The sequence below is a fragment of the Mytilus californianus genome, unplaced genomic scaffold (genome assembly GCF_021869535.1).
Source record: "Mytilus californianus isolate M0D057914Y unplaced genomic scaffold, xbMytCali1.0.p SCAF_3, whole genome shotgun sequence".
Lineage (NCBI taxonomy): Eukaryota > Metazoa > Mollusca > Bivalvia > Mytilida > Mytilidae > Mytilus > Mytilus californianus.
Window position 1 is genome coordinate 15,979,819 of NW_026262679.1, and position 19,845 is coordinate 15,999,663.

General features: G+C 32.3%; 1 protein-coding gene across 2 annotated transcripts in view; it reads left to right on the forward strand.

The window, feature by feature from the left end:
• LOC127734002 (uncharacterized) overlaps positions 1-19,845 on the forward strand; it is a 42,499-nt gene that overhangs the window by 3,204 nt on the left and 19,450 nt on the right. The window lies entirely within an intron of this gene.

Consider the following 19,845-nt stretch of genomic DNA (forward strand, 5'->3'; position numbering starts at 1 on the left):
ATACTAGTTTTTAAGCTAGGATTTAGAGATAATAAATCTTTCCTAAGTTTAAAATATGCTTTTAAAGCTTTCTTGTGTAATTCATTCTGAGCATAGGAGAATGTACCTGAAGCACTAAAATACACACCTAGATATTTACAATGTTGTACACATTCCATATCATATTCTTTGTATTTAAATTTGAGGCGGATATGTCTGCCTGCCTTGTTGAAAATCACATTTTGTTTTATTTGGGTTACAAACTGAAGGAAGACATCCTGTCAAGTTATAATCACATTTTTTGTTGAAAAAAACAGTGTAATGGGTCGTTTTGTAGTGTAATGGGTCGTTTTGTAGTGTAATGGGTCGTTTTGTAGTGTAATGGGTCGTTTTGTAGTGTAATAGGTCGTTTTGTAGTGTAATGGGTCGTTTTGTAGTGTAATGGGTCGTTTTGTAGTGTAATGGGTCGTTTTGTAGTGTAATGGGTCGTTTTGTAGTGTAATGGGTCGTTTTGTAGTGTAATGGGTCGTTTTGTAGTGTAATAGGTCGTTTTGTAGTGTAATGGGTCGTTTTGTAGTGTAATGGGTCGTTTTGTAGTGTAATGGGTCGTTTTGTAGTGTAATGGGTCGTTTTGTAGTGTAATGGGTCGTTTTGTAGTGTAATGGGTCGTTTTGTAGTGTAATGGGTCGTTTTGTAGTGTAATGGGTCGTTTTGTAGTGTAATGGGTCGTTTTGTAGTGTAATGGGTCGTTTTGTAGTGTAATGGGTCGTTTTGTAGTGTAATGGGTCGTTTTGTATAAGTATTCGTTTCAACGTATTGATTAACGAACACATTAATTTATCAAGCACACATATATTTCATTGGCGCAGAGTAATTTTTAACAGCCTATTTGAACACAAATTTCAAATTATACTATAAACAGCTCATTCAATTTTACAGATTAATAATGCATGGCTCTCCAACAAATGGCATGCGAAGCGTAACAGTTTAAGAAGTAGTTTACAAAGTGATATCTGAAATATTCAATCGATACGGTATATGTATATCAATGATTCTAACTATGTGAAATCTATAGAGCAGAGATTTTTTAATTTTAAACACACTGAAAACTTGTTTATCAATTTATGCAAGATACAGTATAATTTTAATTTCATACAAAAACGTAAAACTGCTATAGAACGTGTGTACATGCTATAGAACGTGTGTACATGCCAGCAAAATAATGCAACGAAAATAAAGATGTGTACCTTCTTCACAAATATAACGACGATAAAGCATCATTCAATTTTATCGAAAGGAAATTAGAGGAACTACCTGAAAACAGTCTGAAAACAGTCTTAAATGTGTAAGTGTTTGATTGACTTTCAATTTATATTATTTTTACCAGGCTTCAACTTATGAAGTAAATTATATTTTAAATCTATCTATTAACATGCTAACATATCAACGACTTCTTAAGACATCTTCTATGATAATTTTTAAATGTCTAATATTGTTTCTTATCTTTCTGTTTACCTATATATGGATATTTTGAGGATTTGCACTCCTAATAATAGAGGATATGACAGAATTGAAAAATTCATGGTCTACCTCCAATACAAGAATAGGAAATGATTTTTAAAACACCTTTTTTGTATTGTAGTGTTCTATCTCCAGAAAAGGGAATGCTTTGTTTATTGATTCAAAAACAATTGATCAAAGAGTTGATCTTTAGTCCATAAATTCGATTGCTACATATATTTCTATTCTATACCTCAGTCAAATATTTATGATATTGCACTTTTAAAATATTCAATTTCCAATGAAAAATTGGACTTACATAATTATAACACTCACACGACGAAAGACATCTTCTTTTAATAAACAGAACGGCTCTCTTAATGATACTTGCATTCTTATGGAAACTAAAATACTTTACATATTTTTATAGGCAATAGCGCTGAAAAGTATGTATGATGGGAGACAGTCTTATGGTGAACTGTTAATTATTAGAAAAAGTACGTCAAGTTTTCAAGAATATTAACTGTTAAAGTCCTAACTGAATGCGGTTGGATTTAATAACTTTACAACAGACTATTGTGATATTCTTTAAAATGTTCTGTCACGACATTGAACTGTATAACCTGCTTATACTGTAAACTAGTAACTATTTGTCCTTTTACTGTGTGCTACTTCCTTATACTGTAAACTAGTAACGATTTGTCCTTTTACCTTATACTGTAAACTAGTAACGGTTTGTCCTTTTACTGTGTGCTACTTCCTAATACTGTAAACTAGTAACGATGTGTCCTTTCACCTTGTGCTACTTCCTAATTTCATTCGCTCACGGCTTCAGACAAGCTTTGGTACCCTTGTTTACTTACACAAGGAATTTTTAAATAAGATACTTATAATGAGATTTAATAATATCCAAATACAATAACCCTATAAGGCAGGGGGTCTGGGGAGGGGGGCGCAGCCATCAGAAGTTATTGATATTTTGCAAATAAAAAGAATAGTTTTCAGTATTTCAACAGGAGGAGCATACTGAAACTATATCAACTGATTCAGTTTACTAGCATTTCATCATAGCAATGTTAATATGGCTTGCCCACGTAGACTGCCGGTCTGTAAGAACTGCTGGTTGACTTCAAGTCTCTTATGGTATCATCAGTCCAGTATATAGTAAGTGCTTCGCCACTGATATGATTCATAACATTAATTTCTATAAATTTCCGTTAATAGATTGATAAAAAAATATTACAAATAAAGGTTCCTCCTCCCTCAGATAAATTTGCTTTTAAACATTTTTTTGCTATATTTTTGTTTCCCTTTCTTTTGGTCATAAAAGCTCGTCTATGTTTTTATACATTCATAGTTTTCAAATTTATAGATCTGGGCTGATATGCATAAAACCACTTAAGTACTTTTCCCATGGGAATTTTAAAGTTCCCATCGGAACTTTAAATATCCCATGGGAACATTAGTAAATAGTTTGTTCCCATGGGAATTTAACTTTTCCTATGGGAACAATTTATCTTCCTATGGGAACAATTTTTCTTCCGATGGGAACAATTTTCTTCCCAAGGGAACTTTTTTTTTCTTCCTATGGGAACAATTTTTCTTCCCATTGGCACATATATTTTACGGCGGGAACATTTTTTTTTCATGTTGACTGGTTTTTCCCCTAGAAAAATTGAAATGTGTTGAAAATTCAGGATTTATGTTAAATTATTGCAGAAAGCAGGTTTTCTACAAAATATCAATACGGTTTCGTATCTAAAGTTGCACTCAACGTTCAACTTCCATAAAACTCTGATTATCCAGTAAAATATGAAGCAACGATAAGTAAGTTTTTAAATTTAGTTTTACGTGTGTGTTGTAAAACACAATATTCTTTTGCAATATTTATGTACACTTTGATTCTTTCGTTTTAATATCGTAAATTTAAATTTTATTCAACTGTTATTTAAAAAAAATATCCTTTTAAATGCTGACTGCATGATTAGAACTACAGACCTTCTAAAATTCAAACTGACCACACGCACGATACACGCATGCACGATACACGCACGGTGAATGCACGATACACGCACGGTGAATGCACGATACACGATACACGCACGATGAGCGATGAGCGTTACACGGAGGATTAACGAAAAATGAATGATGAATGATGAACGCACGATACACGCACGATGAATGATGAACACACGATACACGCACGATACACGCACGGTGAATGATTCATTGACGAATGAACGATAAGCGCTTAATACACGGTTCTCAAAGCCATTTTTTTTGGAATTGCATATAAAATTGATGTATGATAATGAAAATCTATAAGGGTATACAAATTTTAGATATCTCGCTTTCTGTGTTGATTGGTCGACAGTTTTACTAAACACTCCATTTATTAAATAAATTAATTGTAGTATAGTATTTCCAATATCAATGAGTGTTGTCAAATTATAAAACTCATCGATTTTATAATTCTACTTAATATAAATAATTTATAAATTGCTACGTTTTAAAGAGTGGCGATTCCAGCCATTTTTAAAAAGAGGGTTCTCAACCCAGGATAAAAGGGGTGGATTTAACCATATGTCCCCATTCAAATACATTGACCCCCCCCCCCCCCCCCCCCTTCTTTTTATCTGTCTAAATTTGTAACCTTAACTAATTAATTATCATATGTTTACCTTCCGAAATTTAGGTAATATTTGTATGTTTCGAAGTTTAGTATGATGTCCATTATCACTGAACTAAAATTCATTTTTGTTTAGGGACCAGCTGAAAAACGCCTTCGGTGCGGGATTTTCTACCCATTGGTGGCCTTCGACTGTTTTCTGCCTGTACGTCTAAACACTGCTAAGGACTTATAATATGCCACTAAGGACTAGAAAGGACGTGTTACTTGTACTCTATTTTCATACTATGGTAGAGATAGATAGATTTTTATTACATAAATTTCAATTTTTAAAGAAAAAGAATCACCATTAAATGAGTAGTTGAACAATATTTGGAACGTGCCGGTTTTTCCTTGATATTGCCGAAAATCAGTGATCCGACTGACACGAGCGAACTTACATAACAACTGATTAAACGATCATAATCTCTTTTTTTTTTACTGAAGTTACAATGTTCCTTAGATTATCAGAATCGTATGAGTTAATTTAGAGCAAAATATATAATTTGTCAGAAAAATCTGATTCGTACAAATTAATTAGAAATAGCTAAGAAAATGAAATTTACCAAATAATGAGAAAATTTAAACATTTGTAATACCAAATACTTCATAATATACTTCTGAAACGACTTTTCGTCCTGAATATGCATGAAATGTTTGCCACTGGACGTTTAAACAACCACTGAATAATCAATCAATCAAATTTTGCTCTCAGTAAAAATAAATTAAACAATATAAGCCACAATTATATCCATCACTTGGTGTCTGTTGTTGGTTTGTACAGTAAACATACTGAATCTTTTTATATTCCTTATACAATTTCAAGTATGTAAAAAATTTATACATATTTTCAAACATCCTGGCACTTCAAATTTCTAGGAGGTGAGATTCTCGGGGTTTTACCTGAAACTCTTTTGGAAATGCAATTTTTAATTCCAATTCCAATTCCAAACTGTAAAAGATATCCCAAGGTTTTTTAAAATGCATTTCTAATTTGATAAGATGATTTGAAAAAAAAAAACGATCTCAATGGTAGTTGAAATTATTCAGTGCAATCATTTTGTGTCCGCCGTTGTCTTTCATACATATCAATTGGTGTATCCACTGTTTGCTGTTCGTTATCTGTTGTTTATGGCAGTCAGGCCGCACGATCGGTCTCCAAATTTAAGCCCCCACTTAGGTAAATTAATGATCATTCATAGGGGGGGGGGGGGCCTTTTTTCTCGGGACAAACATTATTTTCCTTTCTTAAAAACAATTTAATAATTTTCTATATTTTTCTTTTAATCATAAACCGATGAATATTAAATGATTTTTAAAAAATTAAAAAAATATTTTTATTCTAATATATCTAAATATCTGGGTTATTTTCTTATCCAAATAATTATTTTTTCATTTTTTTAAGGAAAAAGTGTTATCAGTTATGGCCCCCTCATTTTAGACATGACATTTGGCTTGATACTGTATGAAGATTATTCGTTGCAACTTTTATGAAGAAATTACCGACTTTTTTTTAACTAGATAAATATACAACAAAAATACCGTTTTTTCTTCTTGTATCAATTTCTTTTCACAAAAATTAAATATTAACAAAGAATTGTTACACAAATGTAGAGCCCAATTTTATAACGAAGATATTCCTAATCTCTTTACCGAAATCCGCATATCTTTATCTTTTGAAACAAAAAAGTTAACTAAGGATGTCTGTTCAAAGGACAAAAATGTCCAAGAAACCGAAATGTTATAAGTAAAATTTTTAATGTAGAATAATTCAAACCCATTTGTCTTTTAAATTTAGCACATGAAGATATAATTTTTATTACATATACAAATTGATTTTGTAAAAATTAGCTTGTATATATGTGAACTTTTGTAAACAAAATCAGTGTGGTTCTAAAACTGTATCGCATGCCCATAATTGTCCTAAAGCTAAATGTCATCGTAAGATTATGAGGGTCTGAATAGGGATTCATTATTTCTGTATTCTATCATTTTAGGCATTTTTTTCTAATCGTTATACCTTTTGTCGATCAATCTTTATTCCATATATTCTAGTACCTCATCATTTTCTTTTCTATATATTTGTCTGGTTATTTTTTGTATTCTTTATTTTTTGGTAATTAATTTTCTATTCTATAAACCCCCATCCACACCCTCATGTATAATGGAAGACGATAAACATTTTAGTATACATACCACCCGTTGTCACTTTCACCTGACATACAAACCACAAATTGTTATTTTTACCTGGACACGGGACTTATATAATTACGTAATAATAACGGATATAGTAAATTCAGTAGAATATAACCTGTATCAACGCACTGGCTTGTTAAATGAATATTGATCTGACAACTGTTTATCATATTTTTAGTTATTTTAAAATTGAGAATGGAAATGATGAATATGTCAAAGAGACAACAACCCGAAAAGAGCAGATGACAGCCGAAGGCCACCATATTTGATAAGGTTTTAGTTTCTAATGAGACAGTAACCATCGTATTTTCAGAAAATCTCTAGACGGATAATGAGAGTTTAGCGACCTTGACTGGCTATACAGCCCAAGCACGGTCGGTCTCTAAAAGTTGCCGAATTTAAGAGCCTATATCAAGAAATAGGCTTTACCTAGCTTTAGGTGTTTAAAAAATATCCATTTAAGAACCAAATGAGGCTTCTTTATATTTATACCAAAATTGAGTTCAAGGCAGTATTTTGTCGAAGTGAACAATTACACAAAGTGCAACATGCGAGAAGAGGTTTCATTTCCCTTATTTATTTTTTATTGAAGTGAGTAATCTTTTGAGATTACTTCACGGAAATATATTTCAAATGAAAAGGTGCAACTGGATGCATCCCTAAAAAACAAATTTAAATATATATATATTACCTGAAGATCTGTAAAAGCAGTGAAAGCGCTAGTAAAAGAGATGAATTGAAACCGTTATTAACTTTTATTAATTTTCTTATATGTTACCAGCATACGGATTCTACTTAACTTTTATTTATATATATATATAATTTAAATTTGTTTGTTATATATATATAAAATAACGGATATTCGTCAATCAGACAGCAATCCAACATAAACACGAGTAAGTTACCTGACATCTAGAATAAGAGGATTAAGCATACCCCGCGCTGGTCAACTTTCTGAGTTGTGGGTAAAATTCAATATACATGTAGGACTGTGAAACGGGAAATATACGAAAGATTTGTTTTTACGTACGATGAAGTGTCATTCCCTCAATACATACGGGTCCACCGTGAAACTATTCTTATGATTATATAACGGTAAATGAGGATCTCATTAGAGGAACAAATTAAGTAAAGATACATGTTGAAGCAAGAATAATTTCCACATGCAAAACATCAAATAGGACGGTCTCTAAATTAGTACGCGGCAACTTTAACTATTACATTCATAGACAATAACACTAGTAAATGTTTTATATACTGACATTGAAACAAATATACTGCTCATAATAATTGCACATCTGTAGACTTTAATCTAGGTATCCCGCGTTATATAAACCATCGCAAACCATCGAACAGCTCATCGCACTTCGGCGCAGACCAGCGCACTTCACGCGTGGCCATCAAACTTTATGATCTCCATTGCACCTCCGAGTCATACACACATATATATTCCGATTTGCTAATAATGGTTTTTATTATTTTAATTCCCGTAGGCCAAAGAAATAGGGTTTATTTAAGGGTTTACACATCTTCATAGCTAAAATATTTTGATACTTATATCACGAACAGATATCTATGACAAACATTTCTTAAATTGTCAGTATATAAATTTAGATTTTTTTAAGAAACGTAGGTTTCAGCTACAGCAGACTAAATTGGCTTTTGATGGATTGAAGGCTTTTGTAAAAATAAGAAAATGTGATATAATTGCTAGCGAGTCACCTATTCAAGAAAGTTCAAATCAAGAGGAATGCTAGCAGTTATATCTATACGACTTCAATAATGAAAAAATACGGGAACTGTAAAGTCGGTTATTAAAGGCCCCGCCCCGACATGAAAAAAATATGAAACAATTCAATTGAGCAAACTAACGGCCTTCTTTATTTCAAAGCTACATGTATCTTGCCACAAAAAAAGCCCAAATACATGTATATAACAGAATTGATGTTACGAAAACCACTGAACTACGTGCTTTATTGGTCATATAGCTCTACACTCCTATCTATTTTATACATTCTTTGGCTTTCAAATATTTAGCATTGAGCGTTCCTAGTGAAAGTAAATCCAGAAAAGCGTTATATATGCATGAAATTTATAATGTGTTGTTTTGTGAGAGGATCAAAACGTAGGGATCGATGTTAATGTCTATTTTATATGTGCAATAATATCGGCCTTCTAACTTTAGTGAAACTCTGCAGTTGTTCAGTGACGGATCCAGGGGGAGGGTTCAGGGGGTTGGAAACCCCCTTTTTTTGGACGATCAATGCATTTGAACTGGTGACATAGTAGTTGGAACCCCCCTTCCCCCCTTTTGCCCTGGGTTGGGAACCCCCCTTTTTAAAATGGCTGGATCCGCCCCTGTTGTTTCATGTATTTGATATGCAAATTATCACAAAACTAAAAGGATAAGATGGATGAATTAATAGTTGATCGTTTAACGTCCAGTGGCATATATTATAGATTCATTATTAGGGGGAGTACAATGATTATGATATAATGATGAACATTGGCAATCATACCACAACTTCTTTTTTTATAAGAACGTACATGTGTAGATTTTCGTCTTTTACTGTAAACGACAGTGTCCCCGGGAGTCAAAGCCGAAATCAAACTTGTGTAAATTTCTGAAACATACATTTCATTATTTAACCCAATGTAAAGCAAAACAAATGATACCGTTTTGAGCTATAAAACCAAGGCAACCCTTTATACTAGTCAAAAGTTGCTGGATCGTGATAGATGCATACGAAACTTCAATTAATTGTTTGTATTTTTCAATCTTTTATACCCGATAAAGATGAACACAAAATCTATCGGATAAAAACTACCGATTTTTCTATAAGATAAAATTTATCCTTATTGGAGTCAAATTTGTCATATGGATTCATAATGGACAAAAAAATGTCCTCAGTAACGGAACAAAAAATACCCCCATGGTAAAATAATCCGTCATTCTTTAATACAAAGTACTATTGTGAATTATTTTTTCGGATATTAATCTTTTAGACATACATTAAAAACGGTGTCCTTCATATGCAACCATGAGCACAATGAAAAGTGAATCTGTGAAAGTGTTCCATGTTTATTCCATTTAAATACAGACTTGTTATGATAATACAATATATTTAACTATTTTATCAAAAAATTTAAATAAAAAAGAATATCTTAAACTCGTAAACACAATTTCAAGTTTAAAAAGTTCCTCAATTTAAAATCCTTCTTGAGGAATACGGGATATATTTGCGTGATCTTATACTTGTTTAATTAAAAAAATGCCTTCAAATACATATGTTTATTTCTATTCAATTTTCCACAAAACATATTTAGCTTATTTTAAATGAAAATAAAGAACAGAGAATAAAAACACTGTTGAAGAGAAAATACATATTCGTGTTAAATTCGCCTCAGTTTAATTTGTTTATTCAAGTTTGACATCTAAAATCTTAATCCGCAATCCACATTTACCCGACAATCTTGTATATTGTATTTTCTCAATGGAATAACCTTACCTGCACGTGACCATCAGAAACGAAGTCAAAAATTATATTTGTAATGGTATTTATCAAAACTTAAATGTTTGAATATTTAGTAGAATATGAATTTGCCAAATAAGCGAAGAATTATAATCTTGCATTGTTCAACATTGGAGAAATGACTCAAGTTGAACATTAATCATGTTAATACTGATTCAATATTTTATTATAGTCTCACCACATACAAACATAAAATGAGAATCACAGAAATAAACATAAAACATTAAAACATTTGCATTGTATGTACCAATCTTAAAAAGAATAATAAGAGACTTTTAAGACACAATATATTTACTCATTTACATTTAAAATTTACAGTGTCCACCTGTACTATATGAAAATAAAACATTTTTTCTTTGAGAACTAGGAAATAAAATGCCGTTTCTTTTCAATGAAATATTGTTGATGTTTTTGGCAACTATAGCAGCAACATTGCCGTTATTAAATAAAAATATAAATTTTTCGCTATCTGATAATTAAAGGTTAAAATGTTCATTAAAATGTTTAGCTTAATGTATCATAATTTGTCTTAAATCTACATATAATGGGCATTTTAAAATGACATGAAGTTCATCTTCAATAGTAGAGCTACAACACATGTCATCTCGTGGACTTCTTTTCTTTCATACTTTCCAGTTTCTATTTTTAGTGGAGCTACCCAACATCTAAATTTTGCAAAAGCACTGTTGTTTTCAATTGGCGGAATATTTTTTAACAAATAGCAGTTGGCCAACAGTATATTTTTAAGCCCATTACGCTCAGTTGAATAGAAATTCCAATTTTAACTGTTCTGTCGTAGAAATGTCATCATGTTATTGTTTGTACGTAGAACATGTATCATTATATTAAAATGTGTCAGTCCCAGCCAAGATTCACTGAATAACCACGAAATGTTTACAGATGATAAATAAATTTTACACAAAACTTCATGAATCTGTATGAACGTTATGTACGATGAAGTTAATTAAGTGTTCATAAGAAAGTAAGTATGAATGTAAATTTTATTTAAAGTCGGAACATATATATACACTTTAACCGTGAGATAAAATATAAGCTTTGATGAGCTCTATAACCGACTATCATATAAAAACCGCAATGAATGAACGTTACCCGATTAGAGATGAACGTTTGACAAATGCACGTTATCTGATGTACACAGTTACATACACGATTGACGAACGCACGATACACGATTAAGAATGAATGATTGATGAACGCACGATACACGCACGATACACGCACCATACACGATTAAGAATACACGATGCACGCACGTTACACGGAAAATACACGGAACGATGAATGATGAGCGCACGATTGGTACACGCACGATACACGCACGATACACGCACGCAACACGCACGATACACGATGAACGCACGGAATAATGGTCAGTTTGAATTTTAGAAGGTCTGTATATGTAATAAAGGCATTATTGTGTCATGGAAGGATTTCAAGTATATTATTTTCCTTGACCTGTATACGAATTCCTATCAAAACCTCTGACAAAGTGTATGTCACCAACATTACTTGGAAATGAATAAGAATAAGAGGAGATAAAGGTACAAATCAACAAGACCGCAATCGAACAAGACAAAAAAGATTATGTAGTTATTTAAAAAAAAAAAAACACCAATAGCTTAAATAGAGACATTGACAAAACTACCATTAACATTTATCCATAGCAGAGAATGTAGAGGGCTTGATATTTATAGAAATAAAAATGTTTAAACAAAATCAATTTCATCTTAACTCGCAATATGAGAAACAGCAGTAACTGTATTTTTCTCTCTTTTTTCAACTTTCTGGTAATATACAATGAAACTCTTAGTTTTCTTCTATCAGTCAATGATAAAATTACATCAAATTGTAAGTTCTAAAATTAACCAAATACTTCCACATAGCAGAAATTTTTGCAATTCATAAAATTTAAAAGTCATAAAATTGTCAGGACAGAAATTCTAAATTTATTAGTGTGTATTTGGTGGTTGTCTGTCATATTTGTTTTTCGTAAATTGTATTGAATAGATTATTTCGTTAGTTTTCGAGTTTGCAGTGTTTCACATGTTTCATGTCGGAGTCTTTTATTATCATTTGAAATCTGGTAGATAGTTGTTTCGTGTGCAGTCATACCACACATCTCCTTATTTTTTACAAGGATTTGTATAGTCGTACTATACAAATCCTTGTTTTTTTTTATTTGCATTTTTGGATATAGATTAAATGAATTTGAACCATACAAAGTATATATATTTATTTGTGCCAAGAAGGTAGTCAATAAGTCGACCTTTTGGTATTTTTTTTCCCTATCATAATGTATAACTATTGATGGTTTACTACAAATGTTTTCAGTATGTAAAAGTTGGAGAAGTGAGTTTTTTTTAGATCTTTGCCAACAAATTATCTCATGTTAGAACCCACTTTAGTCGGTATCTTATTAAATAACTTAATGTTATTAGTCTCATGTTAGAACCCACTTTATAAAAAAAAAATTATGATGTCAATTTCATAAATTCAAGTATTAAAACTAGAAAACAACCTTAAACCCGATTCGTGATTTCCAATGTATATAAATTAAAAAAGATTTATTCATTTTTATTCTTTAATTAAATTCTGAAATACACAGGCATGGCTCTGATCCTTGTCAGTTCAGCGAACAATATTACATTAAATGCACAATGCATTTAATCGAAAACAAAGGTGAAAGATTCAAATTGTAAAATCAGCCACTGGACGTTAAATAGTAACCAATCAATAAACGACGATACAATACAAACTCTGAATACAATCAATGTGTTTCTCAGTATCAATCATTGAATGATAATCAAAGACTTTTGAATGTAAAAGTATGATAGAAATACCTTTAATTTATTCTAATTACATTTTTTTTATCAAATGAAATTTTTATAAACTGCACCTGGTTAATAGTAACCGTCAGTTCATTGCGATATTTCATAGCTCTTTTACAAATTCCGAAAAAAAAATAAAAGAAAAGTAAATGTTCCCATGGGAAAAATGTATGTTCCCATGGGAAGAATAAATGTTCCAAAGGGAAAAAGATGTTCCCATGGGAAGAAAAATTAGTTCCCTTAGAATTTCCCATGGGAAGAAACTATTTACTAATGTTCCCATGGGAAATTGTAGTTCCGATGGGAACTTTAAAATTCCCATGGGAAAAGTACTTTTTCCCATGGGAACTTTAAATTTTCCCATGGGAACTTCTAATATTCCCATGGGAATTTTTAAATTTGGGAAATGTACTTTTAATCAGCTTTAGTGACAACAGTGACATGTTGGGACATATGGGGATTTTTTTTTTTAATTATCTATCACTTGGCCAAAAAATATCTTTGTTATCTTGTAAAACAACAAAGTCAGATTTGCCAATTCTGGAATTGTAAATTTGTCCCGCACAGTGTTTTAAGTAGTTTTATGCATATCAGCCCTAAGCGTTCCTGGTGAAGGTAAATCCAGAAAAAGCATCTGAAGCACCAGAATAAAGTGTTATTTTCATTACACTGTATAAAGTGAGAAGGTTGAAGTTAACAACTGTTACAATTTAATATTTTCTCACTCGAATCCGAATCCTCGATTGTATAAAATTCAAGATTTTGGTGTTTTTTTAGTTTTAAATTACCTTTTCTTCTACTTTTCCGTTATCTTTTGTGGATTTGAATTACTGTATTACTAAGCGTTCATGGATATGATTTATATATGAAAATTAAACATTGAAATCATGTTATGAAAGATAGGACCAATTTCCCTTGAAAATATTTTACACCAGGGCTATATTTTCAAAATGCCGTCCAATTTTTACTAAAGTTAACAGAACCTCAGTTGAAAACAAATTATCAATTATACTCGAAGAAGGAAATTCTGAAAGATTTCAGCAAAGTTGGAGAAAGAAGGTCTTAAGCAGAACGAAAATTTTATCAGCAATAATACATGTATTGTCTTTCAGATTCAAATTAATTTATTTTGGTTATGCGTTTTATTCGTGTTCAATTTGCAATAATTTAATTTTGGATGTAACGCGTCTTCTGATTGGCTGACGTTGTTTTGTTTATCAGCTCATAGACATAATTTAGTCATGTGACCGTGACGTCATCAACGTTTTTTCATGGTTTACTCCGGTTTAAAATGGAATTTAGAATTAAATTATAAGAAATGACTGTAATATTTTTTCTGTCTATTCGAAATAACATAAAAAATGTTGTGCACACTTTAAAATAACACGCTACGCGTGTTATTCAGTGTGCACCACATTTTTGATGTTATTTCTTCATAGACAGAAAAAATATTACAGTCGTTCCTTAAGTATAGCATCAAAATTATTTATAACGTCAATGTATACAGTGGCGCTAAAGAATAATTATCATTTTACAGATATTGTCTAGAAATTCTTTTCACTATCATACTAACAGATTCTCTAATATTCATTGATTCTTTTCTAGATTTCCTCAACATTCAGGTTTAACCACATAAATGGAAAAAAGGGAAATTGGCCCTTCCTCTTTAATTTTAAAAGAATTCTACAATACAAACACGCATGAGGATGTGAAGCACTATACTTCTTCTGTTGCCGCCACGTTGCTGGGGCCGGTAACAAGAAGCATTCTTATGTCTTATGAACGTCTAAAGAGCGTCTTAAGATTTAAGAGTGTAACAAGACCCAACCTCAGACCTATCTTAGAATGATTGACAGCCCTTAATGTTTTGAAAAAGTGCATGATTTAAGAACGATTCTTAAGTCTACCTTAAAGCGATCTTACTAATTCCGGTAACACTAAATCATTCTTAAATTTTGGTCAGTTATTAAGTGTTCTTAAAACAAACTTAGCGACTAAGGAGTGTACCAAGAACAACTCGCAATAGCTTCTCTTGATATTTTTTGTAAGAGTGGTCCCGACTACTCTTAGCTGCACATTCACTTGTTAATAATATAATAAAATGGCGTTGCTTCTGTATGTATGTCAAAAAGGCTAAACTAACTTTACTGAAACTTTCTGCGAAAAAAATCACGCGCGATTTTGTGGGGAAAGAAGATCCTTACGCGGTGTACCCGCGCATGTCAATTGCTTACTGACCCAATAATTTTTTATCACGACCAGTCAACTGATACTGACATTATCAGAAATCAGTTGACACATCAAAGGAAAAATGCACAAATTACCGATAAATTGTTATATATGATATTATAGAATTAAATATGTTTTATTACAAAATATGTGTTCTCAATCTTGTAGACAGATATAACAGGATGTCATATCAGTACCAAAGACAACTCTCCATCCAAGTCACAATTTGTAAAAGTAAACCATTATATGTCGAAGTACGGTCTTCAACACGAAGCCTTGGCTCCCACCAAGCAGCAAGCTATATAGTCTATATCAATCATGACAATAAACATAAACAAATAAAACTATAACAACTATCGCTTACTAATAATCCTGACTATATGTATAACATGAACTGGCTGCCATCAGAAATGGAAATATAAATATTCCAACTAACAAAAGCATATGCTTACACATGCAACCAAATATAAAGCACTAAATGCTAATACCAATATGAAGCTCTCATCTATAGAACTTACAAAAAAATTGTCAAGATTACAAACCACAACGTAATATATCAAAAGATATAGGAAGCCAGCTGACAACATGCTCTAGAAAATTATTTGCAATTAATATTTCATTCCAAATCCATTACCACAAAACATCTTCTTACAGTATTACTACATCTGGAAATTAGTAACAACAACACTCAAACTGTACCGTCAAAACTAATTGCTTCTTCTAAAAACCAGATAAGATATTCATCACTTCTATACATATAAGATGTAATATTCTTATATTTGAACGGCCTTCTGTAGTAGTCGATTTCGTCAAGCAGTAATCCTCAAAAGTAAATAATACGTTTTTCCTATCAAGTTGATTATATTAACCTCACAAACTATTACATAACTGTCCAGACACAGTATGCATTTTAAAACTACTTACATTGTCATAAACAGTAAACAATCATATTCCTCAAAACAAAGAAAAAAGTGTTTGTATTGCTACTCTAGCTATTATATATATATATATACTGTCTGAAATGCTGAGAAACTGGGAGAAGTGCTGCAAATGTTGCCTACAGATGCATCACTCATCAACTTTTCACAGTAAGGCAACCGAAAATAACTATAGGATATTTTGCAATGATACCTGCAAAAGTATGAATGTTATTTACATTCTAGAATGTTTGTGGCCTCCAATATGTTGGTGAGTCAAAGCAGCCTTTCCACAAACGCCTTAATGGCCATAGGAGTGATATCTCTAAGAAGCCACTTCTCCCAGTTTCTCAGCATTTCAGACAGTCGGGTCACAAACATGATGACTTTAATCGCATGAAAATCCTAGTGATTGAACAGAACATTCACTGGAGTGATGCCCAGCGACAGGTTTGGGAAAGCTTTTGGATAAAGGAACTTAATGTACATCATCCAAACGGCATCAATAAGAAATACTAACAGTTTTATTTTTCACTCATTTTGGAATGTAAATATACTCAGATACGTATATCTGAGTATTGAGTTTTGTTTTATATTATGGTGTTCAAGATTTTGGATTAAAGCAATAGACCAAAACTTACCTGTATTACTGAACTATTTTACACATAGAATCAGTATTGTTAAAATTATTGACACTGACGAAGGCTATTTGTTTAGCCAAAATATATATCAACACGATTTAATAGCAACGTCTTTGTGTAATACCATCATATAGTAGTACCTTTGTGCAAATTTTTAGACTTATATACATATAAGTACAATAGTATGCAATTTTATCTGGATATAAATATATATTACATCATATGTGACTATAATACCTCCTTTCATCATTATCCTGATACACCAATACTACAACTAAAAACAAGAACCAGGAGAGAAAAAACACACTATATATTCATATTGCTTGGAGTGCAAGATTCCAATAAAATACCTATACCCACAAACCACCGATCTCGACATAATCAGCTAAAATACAGCAAGCTTTTTAGAAACGCTATTACTTGTTAGAATGAACCGTTAGAATTCCTTAGGTTAAATGGGTAGTTGATTATTGTGCGCATTTTATCGTTCATTAAAACGTTCGTAAGATTCATTTGAGGCGATTCTAATTTCTTTGCGAGGAGCCTAACACGGAGACGCCGGAAAATTATTAAGAATTCGTAACATGAAAACTATTACGATGCAACTTAAGGGGGAAATAAGACCGATCTACGAACAACCTGAGGGAGCTTTGATTAACACTCTTTGAATGATCTTAGGATTATCTTATCTTCCCCTTAATTCAATACTTACGATCTCTCTTTATAAAATTTCTTGTTACCGGCCCCTGGTACACTAGCTCGACCATTTTGTTTTACTTACGTATATGGCCTATTTAGAAAAAAATCTGTGCAAGTTAAATCTTAGTCGTAATAAATCAATAGACTTCATGATTACCTTATTACCTGATCTAATGAGACCGGGGAAGGCTCGTGCGCAATATTTCTGAGGCTATTCACAATGAGTATGAATTATACGACTATCTAGAGTCTGCTGTATTAGGCGGAAACTGTTTAAAAATATATATCTATGCTACTAAAATAACGAGGTCCAATTTGTTAGCCGGCATGGCGTAAAAACGACGAATCAAAGAATTCAATTTTATAAATAGCTAATATAGGACAATGGTGTTGATTAAAAATTACACCATTCCAGGCCCTTTTGTTTTCCACATAATTAAATATTACCAATAAGTTCCGGGTCGAATTCGATACCGATACCAATACTGTATATGTCTTCTTCTTCTCTTAGTAAATTCCTCCCTTGTCGGACCACCCGTGTCACACGGTATTAACAGCCCTTAATTTTGATACTACTTATTTGAAAATCAAAACTTAAAATACTAAAACAAAAAGGGTATATACATCCTTCATAAAATATTATTGTCCAAAAAATAACAGAAATGTAAAAAGCGTAATTGAATACTATTTACACCTATTAGTGCAAGTGAATTAAAATCCAGGCTATAAATAAGGCGTAGGTACTTTAATTGAGTCACAGATCCCGCGATGTAGCAGGTGTGTTCAGGTAAATATGGGTGTAATCAATTGTTTCCTTGATTTATTTTTCCATATTTTTACCATGGCAGCTGCCTCGGTTGTCTTAATAGAGGCTACGCCAATTTTAGCACGTATATATGTTTATTATTAATACACGTGTTGAATGTATATAATAGGTGTAATGCTTTTCATTAGTTGAGTAAGAACTGGCCATGATATTTGAATAAGATCAATTCAAATATTTCGTGCTATAGTTTTATTTAGAATAATAAATTATTCTAAATAATAAGGATGTTCTTGTCCCAGGCAGAAAACCCTGGCCGTGTTAGGCGCAACTTTTTGGAAGTTTTGGTCCTCGGTGCTCTTCAGCTTTATACTTGTTTTGGCTTTCAAACTTTTTTCATCTGAGCGTCACTGGTTGGTCTTGTGTGGACGAGACGCACGTCTGGCGTATTGAATTTTAAGCCTAGTACCTTTTGTTAGCTATTATTCGTGTGTTTCTTTGTCCTATATGTTCTCCCATTTATTTGTATTGTGGTCCTGTCATGTGATGTTGTCGTTTTGGTGTTTTGTTTGACGTTGCCATAAAAGCGGGAGGTTTGGCATGCCACAAAACCAGGTTCAACCCACCATTTTTTTCTTAAAATGTCCTGTACCTAGTAAGGAAAATGGCCATTGTTATATTATAATTCGTTTCTGTGTGTGTTACATTTTAATGTTGTGTTTTTGTTGTGTCGTTGTTCTTCTCTTATATTTGATGCGTTTCCCTCAGTTTTAGTTTGTAACCCGGATTTGTTTTTATCTCTATCGATTTATGAGTTTCGAACAGAGGTATACTACTGTTGCCTTTATTTATCGGTTGTGTCATTTTCAGATATTGCATTCCAGGTTCGCTTTCTGCAAAGTTGTTAGCTGTGCTTAACCTTAGTATGTCAGAGCAGGTAGTTCAATGTCTGAAGGTTAGACTGAGCATTCACACTTTCACAAAACAGAAGAGCGCCGTGATCTGGTCGAAACATTTAAGCATTTTAAAGTGTATCTTGATTATAGAGTAGTTGATGTACAATCAGATTTAGTCTGTGATCATGACGGTTTTAAAAAAAAAAACTAAAAAGAGAAGTTTCGGTCAAATTCAAGCACGAGGCCAATAAAATCCAACACAAATTTAACGAATAAGTTATTTCTGAGCTAAACAAGATTCATAGCTTTGTTTCCCGTTCTGAGGTATCTCGTATCACTATAGGCCTCATGGACATGGTTAAATGCAGAAACAAGGTCATACGTATAGGAGATACTTCAGCCGGTGGTTGGGCTACTGTCAAAGAATATTAATTTAATGTTAACGCTTTAGATGAAAAAAAAAAAACGCCAGGCGCAGTTCAAGGCCCAATGTACTATCAGAAATAAATTCTACTGTTAACATCCTTTAAAGACACCTTCTAATTTCTCCTAATCCTTAGTCTTAATCCGCCGCCCTTTCTAATTTCTCCTAATCCTTAGTCATAATCCGCCGCCCTTTCTAATTTCTCCTAATCCTTAGTCATAATCCGCCGCCCTTTCTGTGTCGGCAACGGGCGGCGTGACATGACATGTACCATGCCTGCAAGCAATTTTGTAATTGGCGAAAGGATTGTCCGCTACTTAAACGCAAATTAGACCTCAGACCACAATTATTATTCCCATTGGTTACAATGCATTTTTTTTGTAAAAGTCAAATTGAATTAAAAAATTTGCACCGGGTCAACATGAAATAAATTTAACTGCTTATAGACCATTATTATTCTAATAAAATATGCTTGTCCGAGGACAATCCATCTCTGCTTATTCTTCTGAGAACCCTATTAACATGCCAATGGTAGGATTTGAATCTTGAAT